We start from the raw sequence: 14503 nt of genomic DNA on the forward strand, positions 1-14503 counted from the left end.
TTATAAACTAATTATAGTTTTTTTTGGTAAAATAAACAATTTTTCACACTGTTATAATAGAAAAATTGTATTGACAAATTACAACAAGTAAAAGAGAATCAGTCGGCTTTGCCGACAGAGGTATACCCACAGCCTGTGTGAATTGAATCAAACAAATGTATTGAGGAGGTTTTTAGAATTTTAGGCGTATGAACTTGCCGACAAAGATATGAATTAGGATAAGATTTCAAAAGTTTTGCGGGAGAGGAATGGACCGACATAGTCTATTTTGAAGTGTGTCTTATTTTGGGAGTCATTCCTCTCTATAGGATTATATCAGGGCTTGCCCACGAGAAACATCATATCGCTGTAAACAGGACTACTACTACCTTCAGTAAATTTGCACAGGATTCTCGCACAGACCCTTAACCGCACTTAAACAAACATGTTTACCATCTGTGTGGGTGAAACCCTAGGGAAAGGGCCGATATAGCCCACTTTTGAACCTAAACTAAGTTTGGACATAATATTTCAAGATCCACAGTTTGGAATAAATCGATTCATGAGATATTGTGCTTACCATTTTAGCGACTATTTTCGAACTTTTGTGGTGGAAGTAGAAGGAGTGGACCTATAGCACCATCTTCGAGTTTCATCTAACATTCGAAGAAATATTACGATATGCAAAGTGTGGATAAACGCAGTATTCGGTTCAGGAGTTGTCGTGCTGGCTAGCCACACACATGCTAGCCATAGGGTTTTTTTACAGTTTCCAGCTCATTTTCTCAAGAAGTATGGACTTGCCACTTAAAAAACTCGTACCATCGTAATGGGGACCTTGAGTGCAACATGTTGCAAGAAAAATCAACCAAATCGGTTACCACCTTTAAGAGTTATCTTGGCACAATTTTTGCGAACATTTTTGAACTTTTGTGAGTGAGGTACCCAAATGAGTGGACCGATAAAGCCCATTTTAGAACTTAAATCAACCGTGAGCAGAATATTAAGAATCGGTTTATCCGTACGAGAGTTACCGCGCGCTCGATCCACAACACATGGTGCCAAAGCGGATTTCTACAGCTTTCAGGCCATTTTCTATGAAAGTGTAGACTTGCCCCTGAAAAAACTTGCACCGTCGTAATGGGGGCAACGTATAGAAGTTGCTATAACAAAAATATAAGTAGAAAAAATTACCAAAACAACACATCATTGAAAATAAAAAATGACGAAATAGAACGGGTAAAGAGTTTTAAATATCTTGGGGTCCTTATAAATGACCAATGGGATGCCTCAAGAGAGATAAAATGCCAAATAGAAGTAGGTAGGCAATCCTTTTTTAACCATCGTAAAATATTAACAAGTCATGACGTCAACATTACAACAAAAATGCGCTTCATAAAATGTTATATATGGTCCACTCTACTATATGCTGCCGAGACATGGACAATAAAGTCAATAGACGAACAAAAATTGAACGCATTTGAAATGTGGATTTATCGCAGAACTCTGAAAATTCCTTGGACGGACCGAGTACCAAATGAAGAAGTCCTGAGAAGAATGAACACTAAACGACAACTTCTTGATGTTATAAAAAGTAGAAAGATATCCTATATGGGACACATAATGAGAAACGAAAAGTATTCTGTCATCCAGAGCATAATTAAATGCCAAATTGAGGGAAAAAGGCCAAGAGGAAGAAGAGAAATATCCTGGATTAAAAACATTTTAGAGTGGACAAATCAACCAGATGAAAGAAGCCTGCGAGGAATAGAGAGATCACCATTGCTGAATAATTTACCACAACATATTCATAAACATATATATATATATATACAGTCTACCAAAAAATCTACATACACCCTATAAATCTCGGGTTTTAATGGTAAGGAAGCATTTTTATGAAAATCCAAGTACATAGTTCTATTTCATATCCCTAATAAACAATATAACATATAACAGAAATATATTCCATAATACGAATAACGGTAAATTCTATAAAAATTAAAAAAATAATAGGGAAAAAGTGTACATACACCCAATGAAATATTAAGATTACCGTAAATTTTATGGAATAAGCAATACAAATTTTACATTTTATTGCTTTATTGAATGTCTCTGGTTGTCTATGATATATTTTAGACAAAATAGGAACATATTTGTGCTTTAATTGACGTTATTTAAGGTCAGACTTCGCGTATAGCTCGTTGAGGCGGACCCTTGCAGATATCTTTGAGTTTTTCAGTCTGGTACTTTATAAAACCCCAGGAAATACAGTGGGACTAATTATTTTGAGATCCTAGAGCGCTTTGAAGTTGTTCTTATGGATAATATATGCTCCTGAGCTTCGCTAAATATGCGAATTCCTGAGTTTTTCATAAATTTTATAGTTTTCACAGCATTCCAAGGGTCAAAGTACAAGCAAGAACCTTGGAATTACCTTGTAATACATTTTTGGACCTTAACTCAATCAGAAACATTATTATACAAACCCGTTCCTAAAGTTTCCAAAGTATCAACATAAAAGCACCACCAAAGAATGCATGCAATTTGTATGAAATTTACACTGTTAACTAGTATGCTCTCGTATTATGATCTTTAGGGTCACTTGAAGCGCTATAAATGTCGGATACTTTTACATTGCTTATTCAATGGATGCTCGAGAATTGTACCAGACCTTATTACAAGGTAATTCGAAGGCTTCTGAATGTAATTTTCCCCTTGGAATGCTGTGAAAACTATAAAATTTATGAAAATCTCAGTAATTTGCATATTTAGCGAAGCTCAGGAGCATATATTATCCATAACAACAACTTCAAAGCGCTCTAGGATCTCAAAATAATTAGTCCCACTGCATTTCCTGGGGTTTCATAAACTACCAGACTGAAAAACTAAAAGATATCTGCAAGGGTCCGCCTTAACGAGCTATACGCGAAGTCTGACCTTAAATAACGTCAATTAAAGCACAAATATGTTCCTATTTTGTCTAAAATATATCATAGACAACCAGAGACATTCGATAAAGCAATAAAATGTAAAATTTGTATTGCTTATTCCCTAAATTTTACGGTAATCTTAATATATCATTGGGTGTATGTACACTTTTACCCTATTATTTTTTTAATTTTTATAGAATTTACCGTTATTCGTATTATGGAATATATTTCTGTTATATGTTATATTGTTTATTAGGGATATGAAATAGAACTGTGTACTCGGATTTTCATAAAAATGCTTCCTTACCCTTAAAACCCGAGATTTATAGGGTGTATGTAGACTTTTTTGGTTGAATGTATATACAGCTAAAAATACTTAAATTGTTATTGTATGATAGCCAAAATTCGAATTCGGATCGGCAAATAAAGAAGAAGAATAACAAAAATCGAAGCGATTCGAGAGCAGGTCCTAAACTGAACTTTTCCGAAATCATTTGAATCCCACTACCAAATAGGACATACTATTTTTAATTTTAAATCACGAAAATTTCTTCCAAGACCACTGTGACTTTTTAAGAAGCGATATCTCTGGAACCTTTAGTAAAGAAAAATCTGAAAATATAGTAAAATGTTTTGCTGGTGAGTAGCATCACCACAGCAAAAAATAAAGGAAATTATAAACCTCGTCTTGGAAAAGTGTCCGATTTCACTCAGAAATCCCCATATATATTCTTGGTCAGGATAAAATGCTAAGACGAAATTCTAAGCATGTTCGTCTGTTGTGATCACTCTAGCGTCCGCAATAAGTGAGATAGAACGCTAAAATTGTGTCTTTTTCCATAGGCAGGTCAAGTTAGAAGATGGGCTATATAGGTCCACAATTTGGTATACGCCTCATATATATCGGTACATCCCAATTTAAAGTATTTTGAGGCTTTTAGCTACATTTGTTGACCAAATTAGCTGAAATTTGGCACTTGAAGTTCTCAAAATTGTCAACTAAAATTTGCCAAGATACGTCCACGTTTAGATACAGCGTCTATATAACGGTACCACCCGATTTATTGTATTGTGAGGCTTTTAGGTACATTTTCCGACCGAATTAGCTGTAATTTGGCATTTTATGCTCCCAATGACCAAAAAACTTGTCCATTAAAATTTACCAAGATAGGTCCACCTTTTGGTATATCCCCCATATAACGGGTATTTTGAGGATTTTATCTAAATTTTTTGATCGAACTAGCAGTAATTTGACATTTGAAGTTCTCAAAGACCCCGAAACTTCTCATGTAAAAGTACCAACACGACGATTTTTAGAGACATTTTTGACCTAATTTAGGCATTTTAGGTATCCTATTGCCAACTTGGCTCACCTATTGCCAATATGGCTCTTGATTTCCGTTAATTGGACATCTCTTCCGAAGCGAAAAGTGTAAAAACAATCTGCCCATCAATGCAACCTTCTGACATATATCGGTTCAGGTTTGGATATTGCCCCCATATATATCTTTTCGCGATTTTCCTACAACGAATTGCCTTCAAATTTACTATGAGTTATTTTCTTAGGCCCCTGAGTAGCTACACCGACTTTTACAAAAATCGGTTCAGATTTGGATATAGACCCCATATATATCTTTTTCCGATTTTCCATTATCTTGGTAAATTTTATTCGAATAGCCCTCAAATTTAATAAGTGATATTTTCTTAGGCTCCTGAGTATTTTCACCGATTTTCGCAAAAATCGGTTCAGATTTGGATATAGCCCCCATATACATATGTATATCTTTCCCCGATTTTGCTACAATTCGCTTAATTTATACTGAATAGCCTTTAAATTTAACATGGCATAATTCTCCAGGCCCCTGTTGAAGTTTTCCGTTTACCTAGGTTGATAAATTATTGCACAAGTACTTATAGGAATGAAAAATATCAACTTTGGTCCATATCGGTTTAGGTTTGAATATAGCTTTTATATATAATTTCGCCCGATGTCACTCAATTACGAATAATTACGTCAAATTCTCCTAATTTAGTCAATATTTCACACATATTGCGTTTTTAGTGCATCGAACACATAAAATCGGGCGAAAATATATGGGAACTATATCCAAATCTAAACCGATTTTTGTCAAAATCGGTGAAACTAAAAAGGGCGTAAGAAATTATCCCATGTTTAATTTGAAGGCCATTTTTCAAAAATTGACCGATTTATAGCAAAATCGTTGAATGATATATATGGAGGCTATATCCAATCTATACCGATTTGTGCGAAATCAAATTAAAATCGGTAAAACTGAACAGAGGCCTGAGAGAACATCCTATGTTAAATTTGAAGGCTATTCATCAAAAATTTAGCGATTTATAGAAAAATCGGGGAAATATATATGGCAGCTATATCGAAATTTGAACCAGTTCAGGGGCCTTAGAAAATAACACATATTAAATTTGAAGGCTATTCGATCAAAATTGAACGAGTACTTGAACATAAGTACTTGAACAAAAATTCATCAACCTAGGTCAATGCCTTCTCTTATTGTCCACTTTTGTATGGTAGCGGCAACACTGTGCGTCGTTGTGAGCATTTTTGTTGCTGTTTCAGAGGCCATGTGGGATAACTTTAATGTTTTAGCTATAATTGAATATCATAATCTTTTAGTCATATAATATAAGTTCAAACCATATCCCCATTCCGTGACCTTTGGCTGTGCCCCATAAATGTCCTCCATATGTGTGCTTATACCACGCCATAACATTCACATATATGGCACGGCATACATATACATTTATGCGATAGAAACTCATTGAATGATACAGACATTTGCATAATAAATCTGTTTCCAATAGATTTTCATTGCCTTTTAACATATCTTCATAGCAGATGGAGAAAAGACAACGCCAGCCATGTGAAAGTTGAGAATTCCCTTCAACTTGGCTAAACTGTAGAGGAAAATGAATACATTAGATTTGATTATATAGCTCACCCCCATTCTGTTTGTACTAGTTCTCCCCTACACATCCAGTGTTTCATTTTCAATTAAAATATTTGTTTCTGATTTGTTACATTGTTAACAGCTATGTATGTAGGCATAATTGGATAGCGCATATATCAGCGGAAGGGCGGAATTGATACAAAGCTATTTATTATTTTGAATATTCGTAATAAGGCAATAAATACATACATTTGTTTTCACTCGTAGTGAAATTGAATATGTCGGCCAATTATGCTGATTGATTAAGGCAATATAGAATTATTGAATTCGGAATACATTATAAATTACTGATTATTTTTCAACTAAAGGCCAATAAGGTCGTCAGTTTTTATTCTAGGCATTAAATAAATCACAAAGGAAATGAACTATGGCTTGAAAGTGAATGTCTGCACGTCAGTCATATCTAGAGACATTTGTCAGGAAGTAGAATATAACTGGCTATGACTTTTATTGACTTTCTTCAAGAAATTTTTAATAGATAAATTTTAAAATAGGGGATGCCCTAAATAAAAATCTATGACTTTTGTAGATCTTTATTTTACTTTTCAAGAAAAACCCAACTGCCATCAGAAGACCGCCCATTCATTGTCTTTGCTCTAGGCGCTCATGAAAAATCGAAATGTTACCTAGTTGACCTAGAGGAGAGCAATTCTGTCAAATTACCCCCAAGCTTTAAGAATTTGGCTTAAACTATTAAATGCTTACATCAATTATACACTGAACTTGAGTGGATTAATCTTGGTCAGAATATAAAGATGCCTGTACACCAGCTTTCCAACAATACTTCCAATTGTTTCTAACTGCCCTCAGCATTATAAAATGAAATTAATCATGTTTATCATCAGATGAAGCAAACCTGCACCATTTATTAATTAAAACACCCTAATGGAATTGAAACATAAACAAAGTTTTCAAATCAGTAAATTGTCTTTGCAAGAATAACGAAAAATTGAAAGCGAAAAAAAAACATGGAAATAAATTTAACAATTTTAACGAAAGCTATAACAACAACATAACTTCCTATTTTACTCTTTATTTTACTTTGCAAGAAAAACCCAACTGCCATCAGAAGACCGCCCATGCATTGTCTTTGCTTCCTTCCACTCTCATCTTACCTGAGAATCAAAGTGATTGTTTATCATAGTTGTTGCTGTTGTTGTTATTTTATGTAATTTCATTACATTAAACAAAAAAAAAATAACAACAATGGACAACAAATAAGAATAACAAAAGCAAACTTTTGTATAATTGAATTTTTATTATTACTTTGCTGAACGCAACGTAAACACGGCGAATGAATGAATGAATGGTGGGTGTCATCGTCGACGTCGTCGCCGTCGTAGTTATCATGGTAACTTTTCAAGGGGGTTGAAGCCGCCAAATCACATCGTCAATGAACAATAACAACAACAACGGCCACGACAACAACATCACCACCAATGAGAAATAACATTTTATGACAATCTAACGATAATGCCACAGTTGAAAGCAACAGTAACAAAGATGCCAGCTACGAAAAGATGATGACGACGGCGACAACAAGTGACATACAAATTGATATTAAGTAAAATTGAAAAAGTTTGTTGATAAATTTTTTTTGTAACACTTCTCCTCACATTCCCCCCACTGCACATTTCTTACAAGAAAACATCAAGAGCAACAACGCTACGCAACGCAAATAAAAGAAAGAGGAAACTGAAACAAACAAATTGTAGTTATTTTCTTAAAAAAAGGAGTTTTTAATAAAAATAACTATCGCTATCGTGCTCACACTTGGGGCTGAGTAATGATGGTGCATTGGCTCAGCACAAGGGAAAGTAGCTGATGTAGCAATCCATAAACATATTATTTTCTAGTTAAAAAGAACAACTTTTCAAATTAAAGAAATTAAAAAGTTATTTGAAAATTCTGTCAATATTTTAATAGAATTTAAATTAATTAAATTATTAAAAGCAGGAGGGTAAATTGTTTGTTTAGAGATTTTTAGGAAATAAATGTGGCGCACTTTTATAGAACTGTAATAGGCACAGTTTAATATACATGTTGGTGGGAAATACGGCATTCTTCTCTTGTGTCCAGAAGAAAGGAATGTGTAATCTGGGAATTGCCTGCCTACTGATTCCATTACCTATGGATTTGGAAATATAGTGGTAATCAATGTGAACTTTTTTAGCAATTTTAAATTTCTTTTTCGATTATAAAGGTAATACAATCCCATCGCCCAATGGGTAGAGTTACATACTCCACAATCAGCGTATATTCCGCAAGAGAAGGAAAGAAATAAGAATGATATTAAGTTCGGCCGGGCCGAACTTTTTATATCCTCCACCAGTAACTGTTTTTATACACACAATACCAAATTACAGCAATCTCGGTTCGAAAATTTAACTAAAAACTCTCGAAATACCTAAAATTGAGCTGTAGAAAATTGTGCCTTCTTCAAAAAATCTTAAATCAATCGGGTATTACCCTTTTATAGGAGCTATACCAAAACGTGGTCCTACACTGTCTGATGTTTTCAAAACCCAGCGAAGACCAAATACCAAATGTCATCCAATTCGATTCGATAATGACGCTAAAGCCTTAAGAATACCTAAAATCGGGAGGGCTGTGCTATTGGGGCTCTATGATTAGGTTCGGTTGTTCCAGAATTATCTAGTTCCTCCACAAAAAACGAGATTTTTGTATGGGGGCTATATCAAAACGTAGACAGATGTAAACCACTTTCAATACTGAACATTCTAGGAGTAATAGAAACTTCTATACTAAATTATAAAGCTCTATTTTAAATATTTCGAGCTGTATCTTGATTTTAACAGATAGTCGGATGGACATACGGACATGGTTATATCGACTTAGTATTTAGGTAAGGTCCGACCCCCGGGCTGACATAACTCACAATGGGTGTTATGTCCGTTTTTATACTCTCCATCATAGTATGGAGGGTATATTAAGTTTGTTTCTCTGCTCGTAACACCTCAAATTAATCATTTGCGACTATATAAAGTATATATATTCTTGATCAAGATAAGATTCTAATGTTCTGATTATCAACGACCAAAAAACTTCTCCACTGAAAATTGCCATGATAAGTCCATGTTTTGGTATAGCCCACTTATACCGGTATTTTGGGGATTTTAGCTAAATATTCTGACATTTGAGGTCCTCAGTGGTCTCAACATTTCTCCACCAAAACCCATTAACATAGGTCCATGTTTTCGTATAGCCCCCATATAACGATACCCCCGATTTTCGGTTTTTAGGGATTTTAGCTAAAATTTTTGAACGAACTATCTGAAACTTGACGTTAGAGGTTCTCAGTGGTCCCGAAACTACAAACAGATTGAAGACATTTTTTTTACCATATTTAGGCTTTTGGGGTATCTGTCGAACAATTTTTGTACCTAACAGCAAACTAATTTGTCCATTCTAGTTCAGAATATTTCATGGTGGATGGTATAAAAAGTTCGGTCCGGTCGAACTTAATGTTTTGTACTTGTTAAAACTTAATTACATTTTTAATAAAATTTTTATTTAAAATGTATAAAAAAATTAAAAAACTACTTGAAGTTTTGCAAAAATATGCAAAAATTTTCTGAAAAACGAAAAAAAATTTTGAAAAAAAATAGCTCATTTTTTTACAAAAATATTATCACTATTTAATAAAATAAAACGTTTTAGTAAAAATATGCAAATACATTCTGAATAAAATACAGCATGGCAGACGAAATTTACCATATTTTCACTGTTTAAGAAAATAAAAACTTTTTGTAAAAATCTACTTACTGACTTAGCTGGCCCATTACAGAATATTTGTTTCATAGACCGAACTAAGAAAATATCTCCAATTAATCTGTTTAGTGCTTCGCTTTCTGGAATACCGCGCCTTGTCATCTCTTCATCCACTTGTTTGCGCCATCTATTCTTTGGCCTGCTAATTCTCCGTGCACCGCCATGTGGTTCGAATTTATGCGCCTTTTTAGCGGGTTCATCATCGCTCATTCTTATTATATGGCCTAGCCAACACAATCGCTACATCTCGATACGTTTAACTATATTGATGTCGTTGTATAGCAGATACAGCTTGTGGTTCTCAAACACGCCAAGCACGGCCTTATCTGCTTGCGCAAGTACCCAGGCTTGGGAACCATACATCAGCACGGGTAGTATCGGTGTTTTGTAAGGCGTTTTTTTTTTGTTTGACGAGTTGTGGCTTTGTTTTTAAAGTGCTTACTTAAGCCAAAGTAGCATTTGTTGGCCAATACAGTACTTCTTCTTATTTCACAACTGATGTCGTTTGTTGTGTTTACGACGGTGGCGAGGTATACGGAGTATTTTACTACCTCAAAATTATAGGAACCAACTTCAACAGTTGGTCCGATCTCAATGGACGCATTGCGCGTCGACACCATCAACTTGGTCTTCTCGCCGTTTACCGCCAGACCCACTTTATCAGATTCTCCTTCGACCTTCATAAAGGTATCGGTTACTTCTTTTACTGATCGTCCCATGATGTCTATATCATCAGCATAAGCAATTAACCTGTGGCTATTGATGTAGATTGTGTCACTTCTTTGACGTTTGCCTCCCGTATGACCTTTTCTAGCAGGATGTTGAAAAGATCACACGAAAGGCTGTCTCCTCGCCTGAAACCTCTTTTGGTACAAAACTCTTCGGAGAGGTTCTTTCCTATTTTAACTGAAGATCTTGTGTAATTTAGAGTCATTTTACAAAGCCGAATGAGCTTTGCGGGGATACCAAATTCAGACATGGCTTAGAATACTTTTGAACGTATCGGTCTGTCGAAGGCTGCTTTGTAATCGACAAAAAAGTGGTAGGTATCGATCTGTATCTCTTGGGTCTTCTCCGGGATTTGCCGCAGGGTAAATATTTGGTTAATTCTGGACTTGCCGCATTGGTATGGTCCAATTATTTCGTTGACCATGGGCTTTAGTCGTTCACACAATATCCCTGACACTATCTTGTAGGCGATAGGGAGAAGACTTATGTCCCTATAGTTGGAGCATAAAGTCTTATCTCCTTTCTTATGGACCGGACACAGGATGCTCAGGTTCCAATCGTCGGGTACGCGTTCTTCCTGCCAGATGGAGCTAACTACCTGATGCATACACCTTATCAGCGTGTCGCCTCCGGTTTTAAACCGGTTTATTGATGTCTTTAACTCATCTTGGCCGGGCGGTATACATTCAATACCATCTTCTAGGATTGGATCTGTGGTATCTTCGTCGACTTCGCTACTATTGGATACCAACAGTTTGGAAAAATGCTCTTTCCATATCCTTAGCACACTATCTGTATCAGTTACCAGATTACCTTGCTGGTCTCTACAGGAGGATGTGCCAGTTCCAAAGCCATCATTTTGATGTTTCACTCTTTGGTAGAATTTTCGGACTTCATTCTGTCTCCTGTACATCTCGATTTGTTCACACTCCCGCTTTTCCATCTTTCTCTTTTTCCTACGGAAAAGACGTTTCTCCTCTCTCCTCTTCTCCCGATACCTCTCTCGTGCGCTACGCATTGCTACTAATTGTAAAGAAGCCCTACATGCCGCATTTTTCTCTTCAGTAGCAGCAGGACACTCCTGGTCATACAATGGATTCCTTGGTGGAGGTCTCTGGTATCCAAGTACTGATTTTGCGGCTGTTTGCATGGAGTGGGCAATGTTTTGCCACTGTCCTGATATGTTATCGGTACGAGGAGTGCTTTGATTAAGCAGTTGGGCCAGTTGAGTGGAATATGCTGTGGCTACCTGTTGTGATTGCAGCTTACACCGATGTCCAACTTCCGTGTTGTGTCTGTTCGCACTTTGTTTGCTACGTTTAATCTGGTACGTACCTTTGCTGCAACAAGGTAGTGGTCCGAGTCTATGTTTGCACCTCGGAACGATCGTACATCCAACACGCTTGATGCATGTCTTCCATCTATCACAACGTGATCAATTTGATTTTTTGTTCTGTGATCTGGCGACAGCCAGGTGCCCTAATAAAAATCGAGGTGCTTAAATCTGGTACTGCTAACTACCATGTTCCTTGCAGCTGTAAAGTCTATCAGCCTCATACCATTGTCAGATGTTTTACTGGGAAGACTGAATTTCCCGACTGTTGGGCCAAAGATATTCTCCTTTCCAATTTTGGCATTAAAATCGCCTAGAACAATTTTAATGTCATGGGCAGGACAACGGTCATATGTTTCTTCTAAGTGCTTGTAGAATATATCTTTGGTCTGTTTGTCCTTGTCTTCAGTGGGAGCATGAGCGCAAATAAAGCTGATGTTGAAGAATTTTGCTTTTAATCGAATTGCAGCGAGTCTTTCATTCTCTGGGGTGAAGCTGGAGACCAGATGTTTTAACCTCCGACAAACTACAAATCCGCAACCAAACTCATGCTTTGTGTCATGGCAGCTATAATACAGTGCGTCACCTTTAGGTGTTGTTGTGACGCCAATTCCGTTCCATCGTATTTCCTGTATAGCAGTAATGTCAGCCTTGTACTTTTCAAGTACATCTGCCAAATGCGTAAACTGCACCTTCTCTATAAATAGTGCGTACATTCCAGGTGCAGATTCGTTAATCAGCAGAGCACTTCAGTATATATTCAATTTTTTTTTTTGCTTTACGGTTCCAGAGATATCGCGTTAAAAAAAAGTCGAATCGAATCGAAAAACTATGTGCAAAGAAATACTCATATTTTCTTTAATATTGGTCCAAATAAAAAAAACCTTTTTTCCACAGTGGTCATGGATGAAATTTTCGCGATTTATAATTTAAAATCAATTTTTGTCAATGATTGTACTATTCGATTTTCTTGAAAATTGTTTGTATTAATTACAAAATTTTTAATTCCTATTTGGTTGTGGATGCCCATTTTTAAACTTTCCAAGCTGAAGGTTTTGATCATCAATTTTGATAATTTATTGTCCAGCTGGTACAATAAAAGCTAAACCATTTTCAAAAATTTCCAAAAAAAAAAAGTACAAAACAAATGTTAAAAAAATCACTTTTTCATTTTTTGGTAAAATAACAAATGTTTCAAATGTTCAAGAAAAAGTAGTAATCATTCGAATTCCACTACCAAATAGAACTTAAAATGTTTGTAATTAAACGTAGTAGCAACATTTCAAGAAAATCGAAGAGTACTATCATTGATAAAAATTGATTTTAAATCGCGAAAATTGCAGCCAAGACCAATGTGCAAATATTTTTCTGTTTTTATTAGATTTCGGATAAAACAACAACAAAAATACAAAAACGTTTTTTTTCGGCTTGGACCAATATCAAATATGTTACGATCATTTCTTTGCACATAGTTTTTGCAAAATTCGACTTTTTCAAGGCGAGATACATCTGGAACCGTTAGTCAAAAGAAAAAATACTGAAATGTTTTGCTGATGAGCAGCATCAATAAACCAAAAAATAATGGAAGTCAAACACCACTTTTTGAAAAATGTCCGATTTCACTCAGAAATCCCAATAGATATAGAGTTTACGACGAATATTTCGATGTGTAACAAACGGAATAGCAAATTTATTTATACATTCCATGTTATAGTGAAGGGTATAAAAACACTTATCAAACACAACAAGCGTTCTATTACCTATGCAATGAAATTTCTGTTCATTGTATGACAATATGTATTTCAATCCTTAGGTTAATTCTCCACATGTTACAGGAATTCAATTACAGACTACCGCATAATAGAATCCACTCTATCAACAACCTGTCATTGTTTCTCGTGGATGATTAGATCTACTTAACCCATTGATTTCAACACTAACGCACTACAGTCGATCGTTGCCCCCACATACCAGATAATCGTTACGACCTAATGAGCCAGCGGTCATTTAGGCAAAGTTCAATACAATAGTGTCCCGCCAGTTAATAGTAGTCCATTAGCCTCAAACTTTAGCGCGTTCATGTATATCTAAGCAAATAGTTTACGTCGAACATTTACTGAATGTCTAAGTGTGGGACATGATGTTGTTGTTTATTTGAATGCTTGTAAAATAGTTCCGTAGCGAACGCGAGAACAAATAAAACAGCAAACGTTATGTGTCTGGTTTGGGACTGTCAGATATTAGTGTTTGGTTCTATGTTTGTAGCTGATGGCGTTTCTGTTGTTTTGATTTCCTTAAATGAGTGTTTTCCCCCCCGGAGTAGATTGTTGTGCACCACAGTGAACCAGTAGGAGAAACATATTGGGGATTTAAACTTTTTTAAATTTGTCTTATGTGAAACATTTTGAATTTTATAATTTTTTTCTGGAATGGTCTAAGGTGTTGTTTATATACAATGTTACGACAAATTCGACAGTTTCTCATATATGGGTCAACATATGAAAAAAAAACTGGGAAAATTACATACTTTGAGAGTTTGAAGACACTAGATGCCGTTTTTCGGTCCTATTTGCTCTACACTTAATTTATCCAGGACACTACGTAATTTTTTCTATCACGTCCTTGCTGGAACTTGATCTATATTCTGAAAAAATATTTTCAATCACACAACTCAAACGGACAGACTGACATGTGGATTGACGTGGCTATATTCTCTAAGAAGTTTTTTGGGATTTTAATACCAGTAT

General features: G+C 35.5%; 1 protein-coding gene across 4 annotated transcripts in view; it reads right to left on the bottom strand.

Annotated features, from left to right (window-relative positions):
- The window catches only part of alpha-Est2 (alpha-Esterase-2), a 120005-nt gene that overhangs the window by 40785 nt on the left and 64717 nt on the right, over positions 1 to 14503 (bottom strand). For 2 of the 4 annotated variants that reach the window (XM_073964471.1, XM_073964473.1), the window contains exon 1: positions 13728 to 14179. The exons of 1 other annotated variant lie outside the window; for it this stretch is intronic. The gene's annotated coding sequence lies outside the window, so the exon portion shown is untranslated. Of the gene's footprint in view, positions 1 to 13516; positions 14180 to 14503 lie in introns of those variants that run through there. One more of the 4 variants, XM_073964472.1, reaches the window with a different exon arrangement.

The sequence above is a fragment of the Musca autumnalis genome, unplaced genomic scaffold, assembly GCF_047663935.1.
Source record: "Musca autumnalis isolate F117 unplaced genomic scaffold, ASM4766393v1 scaffold_1, whole genome shotgun sequence".
Taxonomy (NCBI): Eukaryota; Metazoa; Arthropoda; class Insecta; order Diptera; family Muscidae; genus Musca; species Musca autumnalis.